The sequence below is a fragment of the Vidua macroura genome, chromosome 7, assembly GCF_024509145.1.
Source record: "Vidua macroura isolate BioBank_ID:100142 chromosome 7, ASM2450914v1, whole genome shotgun sequence".
NCBI classification, from domain to species: Eukaryota; Metazoa; Chordata; class Aves; order Passeriformes; family Viduidae; genus Vidua; species Vidua macroura.
Window position 1 is genome coordinate 38,568,480 of NC_071577.1, and position 22,547 is coordinate 38,591,026.

The following is a 22,547-nucleotide window of genomic DNA, read 5'->3' on the forward strand; positions in this document are numbered from 1 at the left end:
TGGTAGCAGCCCCTGGTTATCGGTGGTGCCCGGCTATATTTGGTCAATGGTTTGTTCAGATATATATGTCGGGATGTGTTTTTCCATGGCTTTCTGCTGGGAAGGCCAAGTGTCTCCATCCACGCTCACGGTGTTGGTCAGGTGCTGCTGGTGGACTGACCTGACCATGTTTTCTGCTGGTTCGAGGGAAACTTACGTGTTCAAACATCTGAAATGGGTTAAAATGTAATGGCTTTAAATGTCAGACTAAATTCTGGACTCGAGGAAATGTTGGGAGAAGCCCTCTAGATGTTTGCAAGGATCCAGAAGTAAGAGCTGGGGCATTAACACCGAGTTGAAATGAGAGAGTCCCCTACACAAGTAGGATGTTTATACTGAAATTGCTGTTGTCTGCTTATTTCTGGAGCTTAATTATGTCCTCTGTAATTTCCAAAAGACGGTTGGAGTGCTTTGGTTTATTTTGGGCTTATTATTTTTGGTTTATTAAGTGCTGAGTGCAGAGCCACGGAGTAGGCCATGAGTGTGTGTTGCAGAGGGGCATCCCAGTTAAATGGTGGTCAGCAGAGAGTGTGTGTCACTGTGCCTCACGCTGAAGGATGCCCACAAGAAAGAGCTCCCCTGACATGCTGGGCTGTCTCCCATTTCCAGTTTGTACCCACGTGTCTGGTGTGAAGCAGCAGTTTTGGGTCAGGCTGGGAAGAGTTTGCGAGAGCCGTAATTCAATGGGGTTCAAGGAACGGGAGAAGACCAGAGCTGGGTTGATACTGGACAATGTTGTGATGGAGAATTGGAGGCAGCAGCCATAACTGTAGTTCTTTCTAGTAGTTTGCTGTTAGTTTTCTTTTTGCTTGTAATAACTTTGGGTTTAAACGTGCGGGGGGAAAACCTCAACGGCGACAATCCCCAAAATCAGCAGATCTGTGTGTAAACACCCATGATTTAAACAAGTTATTAGCCTTTTAGTTTGCTACAGGTAGGAACTGGACAGCAAAAGCCTGTCCAAGAGTGAAGGACATAATTTCATGATTTTATTTCATGACAGTGCTGCTTTTCTCAGCCTGAGATCCCATTGATCTGCTTCCCTCTGTACATGGAAGCCTAGAGTGGCTGCAGGATTACATTCCCCGTGTCTGTAGAGCTGCAGCTCTGCCCCCAACTTCCACATCCTACAGTGATGTGATACAGTAATTATTACAGGGATTTAACCATCTCCTTGTGTTTTGGGCTTTAAAGTACCTATGGTTTGGTTTAATATGGTTACACAGTAAAAATTGAACAGGATTCTGAAGCTGGGCAGAATAATTCAGGGTTTTTTCTTGCTTTAAGTCCTAGAGATAAAATTACTGATAAACCTTCATTTCCATAGGCCTCCAGTCCTGCAGCCACTTCTGTGCTGGAGGGAGAGCTGTGGGATTGGGGTGGGAAGGGCCCTCTGAAGGAAGCACTGGTGGGACTGGGATTCTGGGTGGCAATTCTGCAGGCTTGGCACAAAGGGGTCTCAGGCTAATTTGGGGCTTCTGGCTTCTGTCACAACATTCCAAGAACTGAGGGAATTGAACCTTTCAACTTGTGCTAGGAAAGATTGTGAATTATCAACAGCTGTAACTAAAAGGCAACACACTTTCCTTTTCTTTGGGTTCCTAAGCTCTTTTTGCTGCCATCATCGAGATATTTACAGGTGCTGATGGCTTTTAGGAAAACTTGGTGCAGATTTTCCAGTTCTTTATCTTCAGAGACAGAATTAATAATTATTTTGCTGCATTCTGGGTCAGGGCTTCCTGGGCTCTAAGGGCAGATAGTTTGGAATTGGCAAGGACCTGCCATGGCTGTGCTGAGCATAACGATGCTGTTTAGGCCTGACTTTAATAATGTTTCTGTGGAGTTTGCTGCTGTACCTTCCTTCCTTTGTGGACACATGAGTTGGTCTCTGTTTGGATTAGGGAGGCGGATGTTTGATGAGAATCTTTATGATGCAATACCTTCAATAATTGAACTTTTCTTGTACAACTTGCAGTCATTTCATTCTTGGGCTGTGGAGGGATCAGTGTTTCTCTTTGTTCAAAAGCACTGGAGATCCTGGCATCAGCCACAGGCCTCTCCAAGGTGGAATGCCTTGGGATTCAGCTGGCTTATTTCATTTGCTTTGTCAGTGGATTTATTTTCTTTTTTTCCCTACTATTCCTCATGGTTATTCCTTCTCTGTGGAAGATCAGTGGCTGGAATACAGTCTGTTAGTCCACCATGAGTTTGTGGATCAGCAGGCAGTGCTCCCTGTGGATGCTCCCTGTGGAAAGCAGCAGGCCAGGGGGGAGGTCCCTCGTGCCCATCTGGAGCCCCACTAATGTCCCAGTGTCTCTCTGTGGGCTTAAGAGGCCACGTGCACAAAGCAGTTCACTCTCATCTGTTCATGGCCAGGGACACAAATTTTTGAAAGTGGTTGAGCTTCCTTTGCGAAAATCCTGTCAAAACTTTGGGAAAGTGGGGAATTCTGTTTGTTCTTTCTGGCTTGTTGGGTTGTCTGAGGGTTTAGTTTTGTTTGGTTTCCCTGTGTTGGTTCTTGTTCTGTCCTGGTGGAAATCAGAATTACCATTGATTTCAAAAATAAAAAGATAACAGGATACATTTATTTCCTTTTTAATGCTCTTATGTCATTAAGGACCTGCTTATTCTTTTAAAGAGTTACTCGAACGTTGGAAACCACAGGCTCTCATTGGCTCTTCTTTGTATTTATTTTTGGAACTATTAGGTGGAATAATACTGCTCAATCAGTTTCAAATGGGCCTGCACAGGAACCAAGGCTGGTTAGGGGTGAACTTTTGGAAGAGCATTGGAAATATCTTTCAGGATGCTTTAATCTTTCTTTGCATATCTGGAGCGAAATGAAGAGGGAGTAAAACAAAAAGCAGCAGTTAAGAAACTGAGAAGTGCTGACTTCTTCTCTTGAATTTCAAGTTCTTTATTATAGCAATTCCTATTTTCTAGATGAATTGTCTAGAAGGGAATTCAGACTTGGTACTATTTTTAAATCAAGGTAAAATTTGTCAAGATCACTTGGACTGCAATTTTAAAAAGTGTATGAGTACACATGCAAATGAGTTTAGCTGCATACACAAATACACATATATATAAAAATATATAAATGAGCATCTACAAGAAGTAGTAAAAACCAGCTAATCTGAACTTTTCAGTGCTGCTTTAAGGTCCCTGTGGCTCCCAGGATCTGCATTGTGAGCCCCTCAGCCCAGGCTGGCAGCAGGAATCAGTGAGAGCCCTGCCATGGCTATTCATAGAGCTTTGTGAAATGAGTTGGTCATCTGGGTTTATCTGCAGCCTGACAGGTGTTCCCAGCCCCAAAATCTCCAATGGGAATGACTGAGGAACAAATCCTGCACTGGGTTCAATTGTTGGTTCTTTAGGCAGGAGCTGGAGATGCCCAAGATAACGTTTCTTGTTTGTTTGAGGTTTTTTGGGGTTTTTTTGTTTTTTTTTTTTTTTCTGAAATATTCTGTTTCAGGAGCTTTAAATGTGCTTAAAAATGAAGTGGTAAAATGCTTGAAAATTCTTTTTTATGTTTCTAAGCAAACCTTTATTCTTTCATTTATTACTCTGGTTAAATTCAATGTGTTGTTTATTTTATATATTTTTATTTTCCAGAAAATGTTTTAAAGTAAGCGAGCAATATTTTAAAAATTCTTATCCTGCCACAATATCTGATAACCAAAACCTATTGAAGCAATATATTAATTCATTACTTTGCTATGAGGTAAAACTGAAGCTCGGGCTAAAATATATATTTATATTGTCATAATTTTTGCTTAGTGTCCATTTTCAGTGGCATTAAATGCAGAATTATTTTGGTGTGTGAGTAATCTGAAATGTAAATAGCATCTGAAATATGAGGGCCCTTCGTTTGCAGCATCAGTGGCGTGGCCTCGCTCAGGAAAATTCCCAAGTGAGGGAAGCAGAACAGTTGTCAATTGTTTGCACAACAAATCCTGCTGGATCAAATGGTGATATTCCCAACGTTTAGATCAAGGAAGGCACGAGATAATGTTGCCTTGTACCCCACTGCCAAAGGAAACAAACCCAGCCTAAGTTAGGAGAAAATTTGGCCAGCTAGAACCTGGGCCTACATATCAGAACTACAGATAGTCAGAATTTTCCATTCATGCTGCCTGATGGTTGAAAAACATGGAAATTCAATTGCACTTGGCCAATTTTAGACTTGGTTTTTAAGCTCTGGTAGATCATTGCCAACATGGTATTAAGGATTATCTGTTGTGACAAATTAAAGGCTTGATCAAAATCCATGAAATGTTTGGGTTTGGCTTCATCTTTGAAGCTTTTACCTGTCTACCTCATGTATATTTATATATATATATATATATACACACATATAGGTGACTAGGCCCACCAGAATGAGCACAAATTTCATATGTTTTGGCAAGACTGATGCTGTAGCTTCAGTCTAACCAAAACACCAAAAAATAATGAAAATTATAAACATAGCCTTATATTTTTGGTTGTGTTTCTCCCTAATCTATTTAATTTAATTTAATTTTTTTTTTTTTACTTTTAAGACTGATGCAATGAAGCTTTATGCATCTATTTATTTTTTTTTAATATAAGCACACTGTCAATTTAAGGAGATAATTTTTATTTATTTTAACTGTGTGTAGAAGAGAAGCACAAAAAAAATATGCTGTTTCCTCTCATCCAAACTCTAGATAAGAATAATTTTTTTAGTATCTGCTATTTTTGGAAGAAAACACTGCAAAAGTGAACAAATGAGATCATTGATTCAAGAAACAAAGTAGTCAGGAATCTGTAGTGAGCTGTTTTTTTAGAACAGAACTTCCTTTTGTCTTTTAGGGCTTGGGGGCAGGAGAGGGATACGTTGTTCCCTCGTAATCTTTATGGGGAAGAGGCTTGGATCAGATTTCAGAGGTGGATGTGTTGGTGATGCAATGTGGTGTTGTCTTGTTGTTCCTGAACGTGCCTGCCTGGAATGGCAAATATTGTAAAGTTTTCTGGCTTTTTAGTTGTTTCTGGAAGGCCCATCCCATGTTTCTCAAGGAGTAGATCCCTTTGAAAGCAGCGATTTTGCTCAGAAAATATGAATTTTCCCCATTTATACTGTGCTAGGAAAGGTTTGGTTTTTGGAGATGCTGTTTAAAATGACTTCTCCTCCTACATTTTGCCCCAGGGGAGTTGCTGGGTTTGGGAGCTGGAGCCCAGTGGAAGGGTTTGTTTGTGCTGAGGACCTTGGAGCCCCCTGCTCTTGGCAGGCAAACCTCAGCGGGAGCTGAACCTTCTCTGGCCTCAAATCAGCCTGGCCAGGGAGCTGCAGCAAGGGTCCCAGCCAAGCAGTGGCCTGTGATTCCCTCCAGACATTCCTTTCACTGCTTCCTTGCACTGGGAGGGTCTGGGATCTGTGTTTGGGATTGTGGCTCTCCAAGGTTTGCAGTGGAAGTTTTGTCCTAAATAAGGGCTAAGTGTGAGAGCAGGTATCAAAATCCTAGCACAACCCTTGTGTTGTCCAAACTCAAAGCACTGTTGGCTTTTTCCTGCTAAGATAACTTAAACACTTGAGAGCTGGGAGATCCCACCTGCTCGGGGTAGCCATAATGGACAACAAAATGAACCAAAAACTAAACCCAAAAATTCCATGTAATGCTTGAAACTTGGGAACAATGTTTGAGTTTAAGGACCATGTCCTTAAAAATCTGTGAGTTGTTGGAGCCTTTTAAAACACACGTGGCTCCCCTTGAAGTTGCCTGGGTGTTATTAAGTAATAAAGCAGGGCTGTGTCTGTGGGCCAGCTGAAGCAAACCATATCTGGGCTGGAGGCTATTGGTTCCTCACCTCTGTTTTAAAATTAGTCCAATCATTTGCAGCGTGATTCATTTCTAAAAATGACTTGTCCATCTGTGCAGGGTGCCCTGGCTGGAGCGTTGCAGTGCTGCTGGGGCTTTGCTGGAAGTTGTGTTACTCTCAGGACATCATGGAGCTGCTGTATCCCACTTTTCTTTGATAAATATGTTAATTCAGGCATTAAGCTGGGTATTAAAAACTGTGGTGTGGGTGATTTTAATTTTTGGAAATAGCTGTCCAATGTTTCTACTCTTGAGACTCTACTAGTAAAAATGTAGATATGAAATCTTCAAGGGGGGGAAAATATAGTAATAAAGTCTATTCTGTTTTCACTGCTAAAATATTTATCAACTTTTTAGGTGCTGGATCAAGCCCTAAATCTGAATTTTTATGAGTTGTAATTTCACAAAGGATTTGGGAACCCTAATGCTCCCCCCAAAGCTGGGCAGCTCCTCCATCAGCTGCCCTGTGTGTTCCTGGGGATCACCTTCCACCTGGAGCTTTCTTCCCAGAGCTCTGGGGATTCCTGGGCTTTTCCCCGCGCTGCTTTCCCTGGAAACTTCACAGTTATGAATCAGTTCTTAATAATCTCCTGAAACTCAGGTCCTCTGGTGGAAGAGTCCTGCTAAGGATCTGCAGGCACATGGGGGGGTAGAATTTAGGAGCATGTCCCTGGAACTTAAAAATCAACAGAAAATCAAGACAATAGTTTTAATTTTAATTTTTATTTTAAAGGAACATACATGCCAGTAAAAGTATTCCCATGTGTAAGAGCAGCATGATTTTTCTCTAAGTAATAATTATCAGACTAATAACTTTGCTTTGTCAGAGAAAGAATATATAAACTTTGGAGAGCCTGTTGTTACATTTTTTTTAATTTTCAAAGAAAAAAAAAGTAAAAAAGAATTGATCAACTTTTCTCCAAATATTGATTTATGCTAAATAAAACTAAGTTTAACTTTATTCAGGGTTTTTTTTTTTATGTTATGGATTTGATACAACAGCCTGAGACACATTTATCCCATAGATGAACAGTTGGAAGTAGATTATTCTCATTTTTAATGTTACTGCATTAAAAAAAAAAAAAAGTAAAAAACTGTTAATATTCAGCTTTTGCTAATTATTGCAAATAATTATAATACTTTGTGTGGAATTTATTGATGGTATTTGTGAGTCTGGAATGTTTCTGTGCAATTATAGAAAAAATGAAATGCTTTTTAGTTTGTGTTTTGGTAGATAGTGGTCAAATGCATTTGTAATATAGGAGAATGTTCTGTACAATGGTGGTGAATGTAAACTGAATTGCTGCTGATGGTGAACCTTAAATTGAGGATATTTTAAAGCATCTCCAGTTGTTGTCTTGAGAGAAAGCTCTTTATAGAGGTTTTTATTGAATGTCCCAGTGCTGGGAGTTGGTTGTCCTGTGCTCCAGAGGTCTTCACAGGCAGGTGGGATTTTGGGATTAGGTTCTGTGAACCTGGATATTCATCAAAAATTCCCAAATAATTACTGTATTTTTTTTTTTTTTAATCTCTGCATTAATCCTGTCCGGTGTAATCCGTAATTATTCTGTCCTCAATTTGCATGGACTCTCCTGTTGTTTACTCGTGCTTTACTCACCACTTTATTGTGCCCCAATAGACATTCCTGACAAGTTACTAACTCTGAGCTTCCCTGGGAATTGTCTGCGTGTTTTTGGGGCAGCAAGTTTATCACCCCACAAAAAAAAAAAAACCCATCAAACTTCAGGGAATGCATCCACTAGGCCGAAATATTTTGATTTTTGTGCACAGGATGGTGAAGCTGCTTCAGGGCAGGGGGAGTTCCGTGGAGCTGCAAGGTGCAGCCTGTGGATAAGCCTTGCTGCTGGTCTCTGTGGCTTTGGGGTTAGGGAGCAGGGCTCTGCTCCCGGGAGGGCAGGGCTGGAACTGAAGCTGCTGCACGGGCCTGGGGGCAGGAGGAGGAAGGAAGCGAGCGGGGAAACGTTCGGAAGAGGCAGAGGCTGGGGAGAGGGGTTGGTGGTCAGGAGCAGTGAAGGGGGATGTGGATGGCAGCACGGAGGGAAGGGGATGAGGCAAAGCTGGAGTTTGGGGCACAGTTTGAAAATGGCTGTAATGAAAATGAGGGGAATCTGGGGAGCAGGGGGCTGTGGGTGTGTGTAAATTGTTTGCATTGGCAGAGGGGAGCAGGTCAGAGAACCACGGAGTGGTTTGGGTTGGAAGGCAGCCTAAAGCTCATCCCATTTCATGCTTGGGTCATCCAGTCTGGCCTTGGACACTTCCAGGGATCCAGGGGCAGCCACAGCTTCTCTGGGCACCCTGTGCCAGGGCTTCCCCACCCTCATAGGCAAGAGTTTCTTCCCAATCTCCCACACATCCCTGCCCTCTGGCAGTGGGAGCCATTCCCTGGCTCCTGTCCCTCCATCCCTTGTCCCCAGTCCCTCTCCAGCTCTCCTGGAGCCCCTTCAGGCCCTGCAAGGGGCTCTGAGCTCTGCCTGGATCCTTCCCTTCTCCAGGGGAACATTCCCAGGGCTCTGAGCTCTGCCTGGATCCTTCCCTTCTCCAGGGGAACATTCCCAGCTCTCCCAACCTGGCTCCAGAGCAGAGGGGCTCCAACCCTGGGGTCCACAATATGGAAGGGGAGCTGGTGGCTCTTGTTGGGAAAACCCCCCTGGCAGCCTTGCTAAAGCCACAAGTATCAAGAATATTTTCACACAGTATTAACCAGAAAGTGCTGCTTAATCACAGCCTTTACATCCAGCAGCCTCAGAATGATTTGAAAAGGGAAGTAAACAGGCCTGTGAGTGTATAAATAATTCCATAATATTGCCACTGTTGCTGCCTCAACTTGGAAGAGCTGGGTGTTGCTGCTGAGCGGGCCTGGCTGGGCAGCCAGCCCTGCTGCTCTCAGACCAGTGATGCCTTATGAAGGCTGACCTAGAACAGAGGCTGGACAGAGCTAAAGAATAAAATAGGGATTTATCAAGAGGCCTCAACGGATCCACCTTGGGCAGCACAACCCAAAATGGTCCCAAAATGCACGAGCGCTCCCGGGGGCTCTCACTGGGATCAGCTCTGCTCCATTTGCACCTTGCAGTTCATTGGCCACTTCCAGCTTGAGGTGATCAAGTCCCATCCTGCTTGTTTTTCTTTCTCCAGCCCACGCTGTTTGTGCTCCTGGGCCTGAGCTTTGGATCATTTGTCCTTGGTGCCCAGCTGGAGAAGGAATTGTTTTGCTCCCTGCTCTGTGCAGAGAGCTCACCATCCCCTAATATGAAGCCTAGACTTAGACACTAAGGCAGCACAGAATCTTAAAAATATAAAAGCTAAAACCTGAGACATCATCAGGACCTGTATCAGTGCCCCAGAAATGCTTTCACATCTTGGAGGACTTTGGCCTGGGTGTTTGGGTTTCCAGGAGGGAAATCTCCAGGAGTTCAGTCCTTGACTGGAGCTGGCTTCTCCTTTGCCCCACCGTGGTTCTGCTCTGCTCCCAGCTCTCCTGGGCAGCTCATCCATGGCTGAGTTTTCCCTAGGAAAGCATCCCACTCTGGAGAGGATGGCTGGAATGCTGTGCATGCCTTGCCTGTGTTGTGTTTACTTTGACTTTATTCTCCTTGCTCGTCCCCTGAGTAAACAATCCTAATCCAGTGCTGCACATCCAAGGCAGCTCTGCTGGATCTTGCAGAACCTCCCTGTGTTTCTGTGCCTCCTTTTGCCATCAGACACGGTATTCCTAGGCAGGGAAAACCACTGATTTATATGGATTATTCTAATCCAACATCATGCAAGCAAAATCAAAAAATAGTTTGACTACCTAATGATTCAGAAATGCAGACGTGTTGCCAAAAATTTTAGCATTTGTTAGCTTTACACTTGAGCAAATGCATTCTGGTAGAGAATTGAACTTCTTTATTTTAACTCTTATCTGCAGAGTTTTAAGGCTTAGGAATTTATTCCACAAAAAAAAAAAAAAACCAACATAATTTATAATTCTAACAAATATGAAAATTAGTCTTTAAATTTCTTGTATCTTCCTCTTATTTGGAATAAATGTTTCTGAACTTATATATACAGGGACAAACATTTTTTCCAGGAAATGCAGCCAGAAAAGTTTCTTCTTTTGTGAAAGAGGAGCTCTAATATGATTTAGCATTTTCTACTTTGAGATAATGGGTTGAAGCGGGGCTTTAATGAAATAAATTCAGTGTAGCTTAGTGAGGAGAGGGAGTTTCTCTTGAATAACTCAGTTTCTTTCCAGTGCTTAAGTATTTCAATAAAAACAGGAACTAAATTTTTGGAGGAGCCTCAGCAGAAGAAGGAGCCAGATGTGTTGATTTTGTAAACATTAAACAATCTGCATTCTAAGAATTATTCTCTGATCCCTTTGAACTCAAGGACTGACTGAATGATTTTTGTGTCTCTCTGTTGGACAGGGTTTTTCTGTGCATTTGCCAATCATAACCAGAGCCTTGATATTATTGTCATGTATAAAATATCAGGAACAATGTGGGATTTTAATTTCTTGTCACTGTCTTCTGTAAAAATCATTTTGGACCTAATACATTCATCGTTCCATAAAGAATTTTTAAAAAGTGATAATTCAGGATGAGCAGACCTTTTATCAGTGCAGAAACTTGATTTCTGAATTTAATTTCTATTGGATAACTTAAACTCAAAGTACTGATACTATTAGCTTCTGGTTAGCTGGAGCTTACTAAAAATTAACTTTTTTTTTTTTTTCCTGTTCTACCTGAAAAAAAAATCCAAAACCCAAACCTGTCCCAAAATACTGGTTTTTTTCTCTAAATTACCACAGCTGTGTATTTTAAATAAATATTCTCCTGTAGTTCTGTCACAAGCAAGAAAAAGGGATTTGTTCAATCAGCTGAAATGAAATTCTGTGCAAACCAGCAATGAGTTCCTTATGCATTTTCCCCATGATTCACTGTCTGATGAAAAATATGTTAATATTTGTTATAATTTTTAAACCAGATTTGAGAGGATTTGGGGTTTTATTTAGGTTTTTATATAGTAACACACAAGTCAATTGAGTTTTTGACATCAGACAGGCTGGGAGGGACTTGAACCAAGTGAAATTACCTGTTCTGCATGAATCTTGCTCGTTACAAGTTTTTCTCACTACTCTAAACCACAAAAATTTAAAATCAAAATAAAATGTTTTGGATAAAAGTGAGGAAAATAAAAAATTCCTGCAACATTCCAGTATAAAATATTAAATTGGAAATACATTGAGTTATTCAGTGTTTAAAAGTGCTGCTTTTGTTTTCATTCATAGCCAGGGAGCTTTGCATTACTTTTACATGATTTTTACTTTATTTTATATTTTTATGTAGAAAAGTGATACATACTTTCATTTTTTTTAGTATTATTTCCTATAATTTGGTGCTGCCATAAATAATACCAAATATTAATAACATGGTTTGGGTACAAAAAGTTTTAATTAATGTGTGGGCAGAGCACTGTGTGTTTCTGGGGAGCAATCTATTCAGGTTTAGGGGGGCAGTTATTTTTTCTGTGTGCTTTTTGGGGTTTTGGGGTTGTTATCCCATAGGCACCACTTCCCTCTGGGCTGGATGGGGCTGCTGCCTCTCCCAGAGGTCAGCTGATGTTTCATACTGGAGTGCAGCATATTTTTCTCTGTGCAATGAAAAAAGGAGTTTTATGACCTGAGCAAAACACTTTCCCCATTTCTGGAGAGACTTTTAGTGTCCAAAAGCTTTTCATAAATACAGCTATAGAATACCTAAGGCTATTCAATTCATCTTCTCAAGGGCAAAGGATTTTTTTTTTTTTCCTTTTTTGATTAAATTTTTTGGAGAAAGGAAGCTGTCAGAACAGACTTTATAGTTTTGCCTTTGTTGAATTGACACTCTATAAAATTTTATTTTAGCAGATTCGATACGAGAGGGAGGCAAACGATAGACTCCAAGTAGGGCAGGGAAGAAAGTTGTAGGTTATTAAATCTTTTCAAGGAGAAAAGGAAGTAGTTCAGTGTGCTCACAGAGGTTCCTGTGTCAGCAACTGGGAAGCCTGGCAGAGATTATCTCCAGGCAGCAGCAGGTTAAGGAGGACAGGGTGGGAAGGGGACACTGAACTTCCAGCAAGAAGGAAATTGAGATATTTAACCTGATTCAGAGCTGGGTTTGCTTCAGATCTCGTTTTACTCTGCAGTGTGAGAGAAGTTGGAGCACGCAGGTTAAAAAGTGAATTTCAGTGTGTTGAAATAGACATCTTAATAGAATTGTTATTTTTTTTAGAATGAATGTGTCATTAAGGAACAATGATAGCAACACAACAGATAAATTGAAGTAATTTAACATTTAACACACGGGTTGGGTTTTGGGGGAGGGAGGGTTTGCAGCCCACCCTGCTCTCCATGGACATCCATCCACAGGGGGAAGGGTTTCCACCCCACCCTGCTCTCCATGGGGAAGAGTTTCCACCCCATCCTGTTCTCCGTGGACATCCATCCACAGGGAAGGGTTTCCACCCCACCTTGCTCTCCATGGACACCCATGAAAGTTTTGTTGGGAGCTGGCCCCTGTCCTAAGGAGCCGGGCAGGATTAGTGGGATTATTTTGGGGTTGGTCGGCCCCAGGGTGCGTGCCATGCTCTGTCAGCTCCGTTCTTTGTGCCAGGTGAGTTGGGTGTTTGGGGGTGAGCTCAGTGAGCCCCCTCAGGTGGGTGTGTGCCCAAGGCACAGCAGCATTCCCAGCAGGATCCCGGGGCTGTGCTGCCATGCCTGGAGCTGGCAGTGCCTCTGGAACGCGCCGGAGCCAGCGGGGTGTGGGTGGGAGGTGGAGCCAGGTGAGCCGTGGAGGCTCTCGGAGCAGTCGTGTCCCTGCCAGTTGGGACTTGTGGGAGACTGGCAGGCATCAGGAGCACAGCCCTTCACTCCTGTGTCATTCTCACAGAAAATTGCTTCTTGTTTTAGGGCATTGGCCTGGCTGCTGCTTGATACCGACTGTGGTAGGGAGGGGAAATCAGAGAGATAAGATCCAAGAGAAATTTTTATATAGTCCTACATGGGACTTCACTGGGAGATTTGCACTTGTCCTGTGTCTAGGCAGGGCAATGAGAAATATTCCAGCAGCCTGACAGCAGGTGAACGTTATCCAGACTGCAGCAGTTTGGGAATCAGACCTTCTGTTTTGGGAAGTTGTCATTTCTGCAGTCATGGAGACGCTCATTAGACATCTCACATTCAATATGCAGCTTATTGAGCAGGTGGCTGAGAAACGATGAGCAGAACAATTGCATCTTGAGGGAAAGCTGCCTTTGGAGAGGATGGGCTTCCCTGGGTTAATCATGGACTTGTAATTGTTAAGATTTTTGAAATTAATCCGAAGATGCTGCTGGACATGGACACTTTTCTGATGGGATGGGGTAGGTCCAGGTGATTTAGGGTCGTGCTTTTGCTTTGTGTGAAGATCTAGAAGGAGCAAACCCAGTGTGGTGGCGAGGATGTAACCTATGAGTAAATTTATTTTTCATATGCTGGTGTTAGAAACCCTGAGACCCTTCAATAAGGTGCAGGTGAGATGGGTGCAGTTCCCTGATTCATCTTCCAAAACTTAAAATGACATTGCGTTAAGAAATAAATGGAAAACAGAGCATGAAACCAACCAAAAGTACATGGGATAACACTCTGGTTTCTTCTTCACTGATAAGTTCATAGTTAAAATAGTGAAAAGAAAAACTGATGTAAAATTGTACCCTTGGACACGTTCTACTAAGGGTGCAGAACAGTCACTTTTTATGCACTGAGACTTCCACTAAATTCACACATTCTACAGCTCGCCTAGCACAGATAAAGGGGCCTGGATCAATGATATAATTTACCAATTTAGACCTTAGTTTCTATTTTTAAGTAAGTGATATCTAATATTTGGTAGGGGGCTGGGAGCATCTTGTGAAGAAACATTTATCTCTAACCATTCTGGATTCTAAGGACAGAAAGAATTTGGGAGAGCAGACCGAATTTACAAAATATCAGTCTGAGCACAACAAAAGGACTGGGGCTTCTTTTCTTTGAGGTGGTTTTTTTTTGGTGGGGTTTTTTTTTTCGTGTTTTTTTTTTTTTCTTTTTATCTCCTAACTGAAAAATACTCCAGTTCTTCCCCACCCCCAAGTGAAAGAAGAATTGGAGTGCCCTAAGACACGGAGAGAAGCAGAAAAGGTGAAAAGCCCCGAGCAGCAGGGCAGACACAGAGGAGGCCATAAAGGGTTTGTTGTGTGGTACACAGGTTGTTAATGCTGTTAATGATTGAGCTGTTTATGGGGGATTACAAAGGGATAGGAAACGACTGCTCAGGAATTCCACTGAACCCCAGAGACAGGAACAAAAGTTTAGCAGGATGCTGGACTGGGACTGGGCTTTGCCAGCAGAAGCTCCCCAGAGCTGGTGAGGAGCACAAGTGGCTGCAGGGTCATCCTGCTTTGATGGGACACCGGACGTGTCCCCAAGCCAGAGGCTCCTGGGACACCAAGGAGTCCCTGGCACTATTGAGTTACGGCGTGGTAGGGTTACAGGAGCTGGGAGCTCACAGAAATATGCTGTCATACTTGCTAGACCTGTACATCAAGTTTGGGGGTTGGGCATTTTGGGGGTTTGTTTTCTAGGGGGTTTTAATAAATGCAAACTTCCTGAACCCCACTGATAAGTAGATATTTGTTATTTGCTCTGTTGGGAGTTCGTTTTTGTTGTTAAAGATCAGGAACATAGTTTTACTACTGGTTTTACAAATACTTTGGACATCCAGCTTGTTTCCTCAGAAGTGTAATGTTATGTTATGGTTTATAAACTGGAATTCCCTTCTCCTATTTTCCCCCATCATAATCAAGTTCACAGCAGCTCTGGCTGTTTCTCTTCTGGTTGTGTTTCAGGCTCGATGACTCGGGTTCTTGGGCTGTGTCCCCATGGGTGGTGACCTTAGGGAGGGCTCTGAGGAGTGCTGGGACTTGCCCTGTGTTGTGCTGTTGCAGTCTGAAGTCATCCTGTCCTGCTCACAAGCCCATCACGCAGAGTCTGATCACCAGGTCTATATTTAGAAATCAAGGAGGAACCTTTCCAGCTCCTCGTAGTAGAGATGGGAAGAGGAGGAGTAGCCACTCGTCATTTCCCTGCAGAAGAGGCTCCTCAGTTTCTAGAAACATTTCTGGTGGTGTTGAGTGGTTTGATCAGCCTCTAGCTGTGATTTCAGTAAAAAATGCATCTTTTTGATGTTTCTCCCAAAGCCATAGACTTGTCTTTACCCTTATTAGTTCTTGGGCACATTATGATGATTGTTGTAGATGGTGCAAAGTGGTGAAAATGCTCCTTTGAGCAGTGCTAGGTTTTAGCATTAGAAGGTTCAGGGAATACTGAGCAGAGAGAAAAGCTGGAACATCCTGGCCATTGTAGTACTCTAACATATCAAGTTACACACACAAAGCCCCCATTTGTGCAGAAATCATTAATCCAAACCACCTGTTTGTTGTACATGATTCTACTTCACCTTTTGATGATACCAGGTCTGGGGTGAGACATCTGTGGGAGTGAAACTCCTGACATATTCCAAATGGGAATCCAACTGTGAGCCATGGATCAGGTTAGCACCATTTACATGAATTAGCAAAATCCATCAGCTGCCAACCAAACTGCTGCAAGCTGCACTTCTGGCTGGAAGTTCAGGCTTACTGGGGCTAAGCTGGGTGTAGGAACTCGAGTGCAGTGGCTGCTGCAGCAATTTGAGCTGGCTCTGGCTGGGAAGGGAAGCACTGGCTCGCAAGGAAGCTCCCAATCCTCAGAAGTTGTTCCTGCAGCAAACTGTGGCTGTGTTTTGGTGTGCAGGCTCCCTGCTCCTGGCATGCTGTCTGCTGGCTCTTCATAACCTATGAAATACAGAGTGCAGGGATACAGGGATGAATCCATCAGTTTGGGATAAATGGCACTGGTATGGGGGTTTTTCTCAGAAGTTGTTCAAAACTGGGTGTAAAATGTTGCATTAAACCTTGGCAGGCAGCAATGCGCCACTTTGCTATTTAAGTTTGGGTTCATCTGTGAAGGGGATTTTGGAGAAATAATACTGATCTTTTCCCTTCCTCCAGAGAAAACAAAAACGTGCTGCTAAAAACTGGTGATCTTTTTACAGCTGATTTGGACACTGGGGAGAAGGGGCAGTGGATGTGTCTGAATTCTCTCTGGAGTATTTCAGAGTATCATTTAGGAATATTTCACCATACAGTTGTGTTCTGCCGAAGTCACAGGATCCATACTCATAAATAATTTGTGCTTTTTGTGAACTGCCCTCCTTTAGAGCCTGCTCTGTTCAGCAGCAAGTGCAGAATGAAGCCTCACGTGATGCACGTGGGTTTAGCAGTTGATGAGCAGCTAATTAAAGGCTGCTCTGGACCTGGAAGGAGGTGCTGTGGAAGTGTGTATCCAGGAAAACAGACCTTAGGCCACCCAAAAAATCTCCTGGACTTCTGGGATGGAGCTGGAAAGAATTTCCCACTTGTCCCAGTCAAGGAATGAGTGATAGTATCACGTTTGCTATTTTATGTGTGGATTATTTACAGACAGATTATTCATCTCTGCCTTTTTCTCCCCAGTACAGGAAGTTTTGCTGCCATTTAAGTAGCTTGTCTCGATTTGGTTTGTTTTTTTTTTTCTTCCTTCTAAAACCCAGAGCTTTTCACTGCAAAAGAAACCGAAGGGAAAAGTTCTCTGAAACCAGGATGTGTGTGCAGAATGATGGCTGGGTGTCCACCCACAGATTAAAACATTCCTGCCAAGGGTAGCTCTGTTCAGATACAGCAAAATAGTTGTGTGGGGATTGTAAGTGGTAGAAAGTTGCTGTTGCCTGTTCTGAGAAAGTACAGAAGAGAACAAAAATCTGACTTTAGTTTAGAACTTGAATTAGAAACCACAGAGAAGCAGGATGGAAATCGTCCAGCCTGCAGTGGCATCTATTGCCCAGGATACAGATTTGTGTTTTTCCCTTTAAGAAGCTCTGCAGGACTGTTTGTGTCTGAAGTTCTGTACCTGTTACAAGTTTTTGATGTTGCTGCTGGAGGATGAAGTGGGTTCTCTTGTAAGTTCATAGCTAAAGCAGGCTGAGCTCTCCTTGTCACTTCCTGTGTCTGCCAGGCCTGGCAAAGGTGTTGGGAAAATCCTCTCACCTGCAGGTTGGGAATTGCAGGCAGCTGCTCCAGCTGAGAGAGGAGCAGGGCTGCAGGTCAGGGGAGGGGATTGTCACTCTCTGCCCCCATCAGGTGAGACCCCACCTGCAGAGCTGCCTCCAGCCCTGGGCCCAGCACAGGAGGGACCTGGAGCTGCTGGAGAGAGCCCAGAGGAGCCACGGAGCTGCTGCAGGGCTGGAGCCCCTCTGGAGCCAGCCTGGCAGAGCTGGGGGTGCTCACCTGGAGAGGAGAAGGCTCCAGGCAGAGCTCAGAGCCCTGGGAATGTTCCCCTGGAGAAGGGAAGGATCCAGGCAGAGCTCAGAGCCCTGGGAATGTTCCCCTGGAGAAGGGAAGGCTCCAGGCAGAGCTCAGAGCTCCTTGCAGGGCCTGAAGGGGCTCCAGGAGAGCTGGAGAGGGACTGGGGACAAGGGATGGAGGGACAGGAGCCAGGGAATGGCTCCCACTGCCAGAGGGCAGGGATGGGTGGGAGATTGGGAATTCCTGGCTGGCAGGGTGGGCAGGCCCTGGCACAGGGTGCCCAGAGCAGCTGTGGCTGCCCCTGGATTCCTGGCAGTGTCCAAGGCCAGGTTGGAGCAGCCTGGGACAGTGGGAGGTGTCCCTGCCCATGGCAGGGGGTGGATCAGGATGGGCTTTAATGACCCTTCCAACCCAGTTCCATGACTTTTTACCTCCTGGGTGCTGCCCAGGATCCTGCCCTTACCTGTGCAGGTGTCACAGGGCTGGCATGCAGCCTCCTCCTCCCTCCCTTTGCCAGCAAAGCCCAGGTGCAAAAATGACACAGATTTTTTTGAGGTTGGTGCAGAGCCTGCCCTGTCAACACCTCCAGTCACAAATTAATAATTCCTACCAAGATCCATTTGGATCCTACCAAGACTTTTCAGTCACCAGTTGTGTGTTCAGTGCTCTGTAACACAGAAATACAAATTTCTCACAACCCCCCAACAATTTGGAAAGGAAAGGGACACTGCAGGTGTAGCTGGAAGCTGAGTTTGTAAACCCAGAGAAGCTTTGTGCCAGAACCTTTTCTGAAACTCAAGGTGTGGCGGCTGCTTTTTAATACCTGGTGTGTCTGATTGGAAACCATCACCATACTATTAATTAAGGAAATTAAAAGGGGGTGGTTGGGATCATGTTGTAGTCCCTTTGGAAGCTGGAAAAGTGCCACTGGATACAGACTTGAGTTAGAGCAGCTAACTCAAGGTGGAGATGCAGAATCTCCAAGAACCTGAGCAGGTTGTTCTTGGCTCTGCAGTGATGTCTCTGATGGAAACAGGGACTCATTTTGGGGTTTTTCACATCAGCATTAAGATGACAGAACAGGTGAACTGGGAGAGCTTTGTCTCAATGATGTCTTCAGGAACAGTGAAGTTTGCATTTTTCCCCATATAAACTTCCCAAATTTTAAAGGGAGAAGAGAGTGTTTCATCCTTCCTTATCTTTCCCTCCCCTTGCCTTTTCTGGCCCAGGCACTTTAATATTTTAAGGAAAGGGCTTCAGCATTTTGGCATTTTTAAGGACACAATCCTTCAGTGGGAAATTGCACTTAGGTGTGGGATCATTGTTGGGAATGGGAGAGAAGAAGAAAATGAAAAAGCTGCCAGTCAGTTTTGCTTTTTCATGGAGAGCAGAGCCAGGTCTCCAAAGGAAATGGGCAGAGAGGAGCTCTGTCATGAGCCTTTGGGAGACATCTCTTCATCTCAGTGCTCAAGTGGCTCTGCAAGGAGTGCTGGTCTGGAAATGGCCAGAAATTCACCTCTGCTGGCTTCCAGCAGTCACTGGGGTTCCTTCAGTGCTCCTGGAGCAGGCTGAGCTACAAAAAGCCCCAAAGCTGCAGAGGGACAGGCTGGGACACGCTGGAGCCGCTCGCTCTGCGCTGCCTCTGCCGGGCTGGGGACAGGGAATCTGGGTCATGTCTGTCTGTCCATCCCTCAGAATTGCAGCCTTGGCTCAGCCAGCCACACCTGAGAAAGGGATTTCCTCCTTCCTCTTTTCTTCCCCAGCCACCCCAGAGCAGGGACAGGACAGGGGGATGCAGTGTTTGACCAGAGGAAAAGGCTCTTTGGCTGTTTTGGTGACACACGAGGGGTTTGTTGCTGTGAGTGCTCCTGGGAAGCAGCACTTCCCTGGCTTTAGGAACTGGAAAATGAGCGTGGATGCCTATGTTCATCAAATATTGAATTACAGCACGTCGGTGGTGCCATTACCTGAGCATAGGTGAGTGGCTGAAAGCCTGAGCTGGGCTCTTCTCTGTGGCCAGGATCCTCACATCCCTGCCTGGCCTCCTCCCCAGTGCCATTCCCAAGCAATTTCTCATGCCCACGTGTCTAATCCACAGTCATTCCAGGCTATGGTCATTATGTCCTAAAAAGAGAAAACATTTCTAGTCCAAAATAACCAAGGTTTACTGAAGTCATTCATATTCACCCTGGCAAATATCCAAACATCTTTCTTTTTGCCTACTTCCTTTCCCATCCTCCAGCCTGCATGGGTTCTTTTCCTTAAAGAAAATAAACTTTCACATCTAGATTTTAATGCATTTTATCGCTGTAAATCTCAAAATAGGAAGGGAAAAGACCTTCAGGTGAAAATCAGAATTTAAAAGCTAATTCTGTCCTGGCTGGGACATTCGTTCCTTATTTGTATCTTCAGTTTTAAATATGCAAATTTATTTATTTTTATCCTACTGAAGCTGCTTCACAGAGGCAGTGTCAGAGTGGTGGTTTATACCTGAAGAGAGGTTTTTGTGTATGGGATTCCTGGAGCTGTGAGATATGTTGTAATCAGATAGGAATTTGGGAAATGTATAGGTCTTTCAGGAATGCATAGCTCGTGTTGTCATCATTTTTCAGCTCTCCACCATCCAAACTTTGCTTTAGCTAATGCAAGCCAGATGGGTTATTGCTATTTTATACACTAATATTTGTATTTAGGGTTTTTTAATGGTCTCTGCTAATACTGCTGAGGTAGTATGAATTGTATAATCATGATTAAGGAAATTTTTTTTTTTACTTCAGTTGTTTTGTTTGTGTCTTGCTGCTGGTTATGGATCAGGTATTGCAGAGATTTGATTATTTTATGTTTCACTAGGGGGGAAAAAAGGTTGCTTAAAGATAGATTTCTGGTCTGCTTTGGGAGAAAGAAACAGAGTGGTTTACACAAATGCAATAAATAAATAAATAACTCTGGGAAAAAAAAAAAACCCTGCATGTGAGTACAATACTGCAGGAAACATGAGACAGCAGAAAACCAGCCTTCCTTGCAGAAATACTTGATCAAGCATTCTTCTCCCCTGAAGTGAAATTCAGATTAATAATGGTGACAGTTGTCAACTTCAAACCACCATCAGTTTTATAAGCTCAATTGCAATCTATTTTCTTTGGAGATAATAATTCCAGATAAATATCGCTAAAAGCAAGCCTGAGCTGAGGAGACAAAGCAATTAAATCCCACATTAATTTGTTTACCAGTGTCACACGGAATAAATCGACTGTAAGTTTTCATAAATGATCTGGAGGTGCTGGGGAGAGCCTTTCTGTGGAATATTGGAGAGGGGGAATGTGGATTCTTTGCTGGAGTCACGTGCTTAATTAGGCATTATGTAAATGATACTTTACATGACAAAAATAATCTTGGCTGAGTTCTGTGGTGGTGCCAGGGCTGCCTTGGCCATGGGAAGGTAAAAAATGGGAGGAGGGAAGGAGACAAGTGGGCAGAGCTCTGTGAACAGAATTTCAACACCAGCACTTGCTCATTCTCTCTTTTTAAACAGTGCAACATCAGCCCCGTCCATGCAGGAGTACATTTTAGCTTGAAAAGATCAATTTTGAACTCTTTTGGTTTTAAAGATAACCTTTCAAAGGAGTGCCAGAGCAGCCTGGAGTTCCAGGAATACAAACAGAATCAGTGCTTCTGCCTCAAACCTCCCCGAATGGCAAAGCAGCAGCAGGAAAAAAAATTGTAAGGTTGTTTTTTTGGGTTTGATTTTTCTTTTTTTTTCCTTCAGGCAATGTGAACATTAAGACAAACATCTCGATTTTTATACTGTTTGGGAAAATCTGTGAGTAGGAAGGGAAGCTTCACTTCTGAATATCCTTAGGTTGTTATTCTTTGCTGTAATTATTTTATGATACCTTCAGAGCACCTGATTTGGTTTTTATCTTTTGTGGTACTTTGGGGCTTTTTTTGGTTTTTTTCTTTGAATGATTTCAAGGCTGTCTCTATTGCTGCATCCTCATAGTACTTAAGAGGCAAAGAAAAAATATGTCATTTGCCAAGTGGCAGCTGAGAGAGAGATTAAATAACTTGCTCAAGTCAGTGTCAGAGTTGGGATTAGAAAACTGTTCCTGCTGTGGTCTCTGAAAATAAGATTATGTTACTTCTGCCCTAAATTATAGTCAAATAAAAGAGATTTTAGAACCTTCTGTAGTAGGCGTGTCCTGTTGCCATTTGTCAAGTCTGAGTCATAAATAGGAATTTATAGATGAATTTAGTGGGAATTTTGAAATGGATTCAGGAGGTAGCAGGATTATACCTGTGCTGGTTTGTGGGTTCATCATATTTTTAAATCATGGATGAAATGTTAAATTCACCATGTGAAATTACCTGGTCAGAGCTAAAAGTACAAACAGGGATTGGTCTGATAAAGGGCAGGGGGAATTAAGAATTTAGGCAATAATTAAGCACCATCATTATGCTCATGAGAGGAATTAACAGCAAAAAATAATAAAGGAAACTTCTGCTGCTCTTTGGCATTTTTGTGCTACAAATGGAGTAAGGAAGGACAATTCAGGAGATGTTTTTAATGACTGGGATCTAAATCTAAGGAAAATACTTTCAAAGCAGAATGTTTTTCATGGTTGTCACCGTGCTGTCTAAATAATATCAGGTATCAACAGGGTAATCAAAAAATTAGTCTCAAATAGGATTATTTAGCATTTCTAGAAATTAATGTTTTAGTGAAAACTTGTTTGGTGCTCAAGATACTGAATTAGACTGATTTTTTTATTTTAACATCTTTTAAATTTTGGTTTTTGAGTAAAAGTAAATTGGACATAAACATGTATAACTCAGTTAAAAAGATGAAAATGGGGAGTCAACAGTCTCAAAACACAGGTTTGTCAAAAATAAGTGGCCCAAATATCCCTTCACTTTTCCAATGGACAAAGAATTGGTAATTTTTTAGTGGAATTTGAGCTTGTCAGAAGAGTGAATGGTGCTCAGGTGAAGAACTTGAGTCTGCCCAGGTTTGACAGCTGTGCTAATTATTGCCTTGCAGGAGATAATAAAACATATCTGGGCTTTAAAAAGGAAAAAAGCCATATTTTTCTGTCTCTTCTTCAAATCATCAGAGTCAGCTCATCCTTTACAAATATCCCTGATTTGTGTTTCCTCTCTGGACAGGTAACTATGGTGCATTCTTATCTTAGTGTGAGAACAGCTTTTCTCAAAAAAAAAAAAAAAAAAAAT

General features: G+C 43.0%; 1 protein-coding gene across 8 annotated transcripts in view; it reads left to right on the forward strand.

The window, feature by feature from the left end:
• The window catches only part of MBD5 (methyl-CpG binding domain protein 5), a 120,960-nt gene that overhangs the window by 860 nt on the left and 97,553 nt on the right, over positions 1 to 22,547 (forward strand). The window lies entirely within an intron of this gene.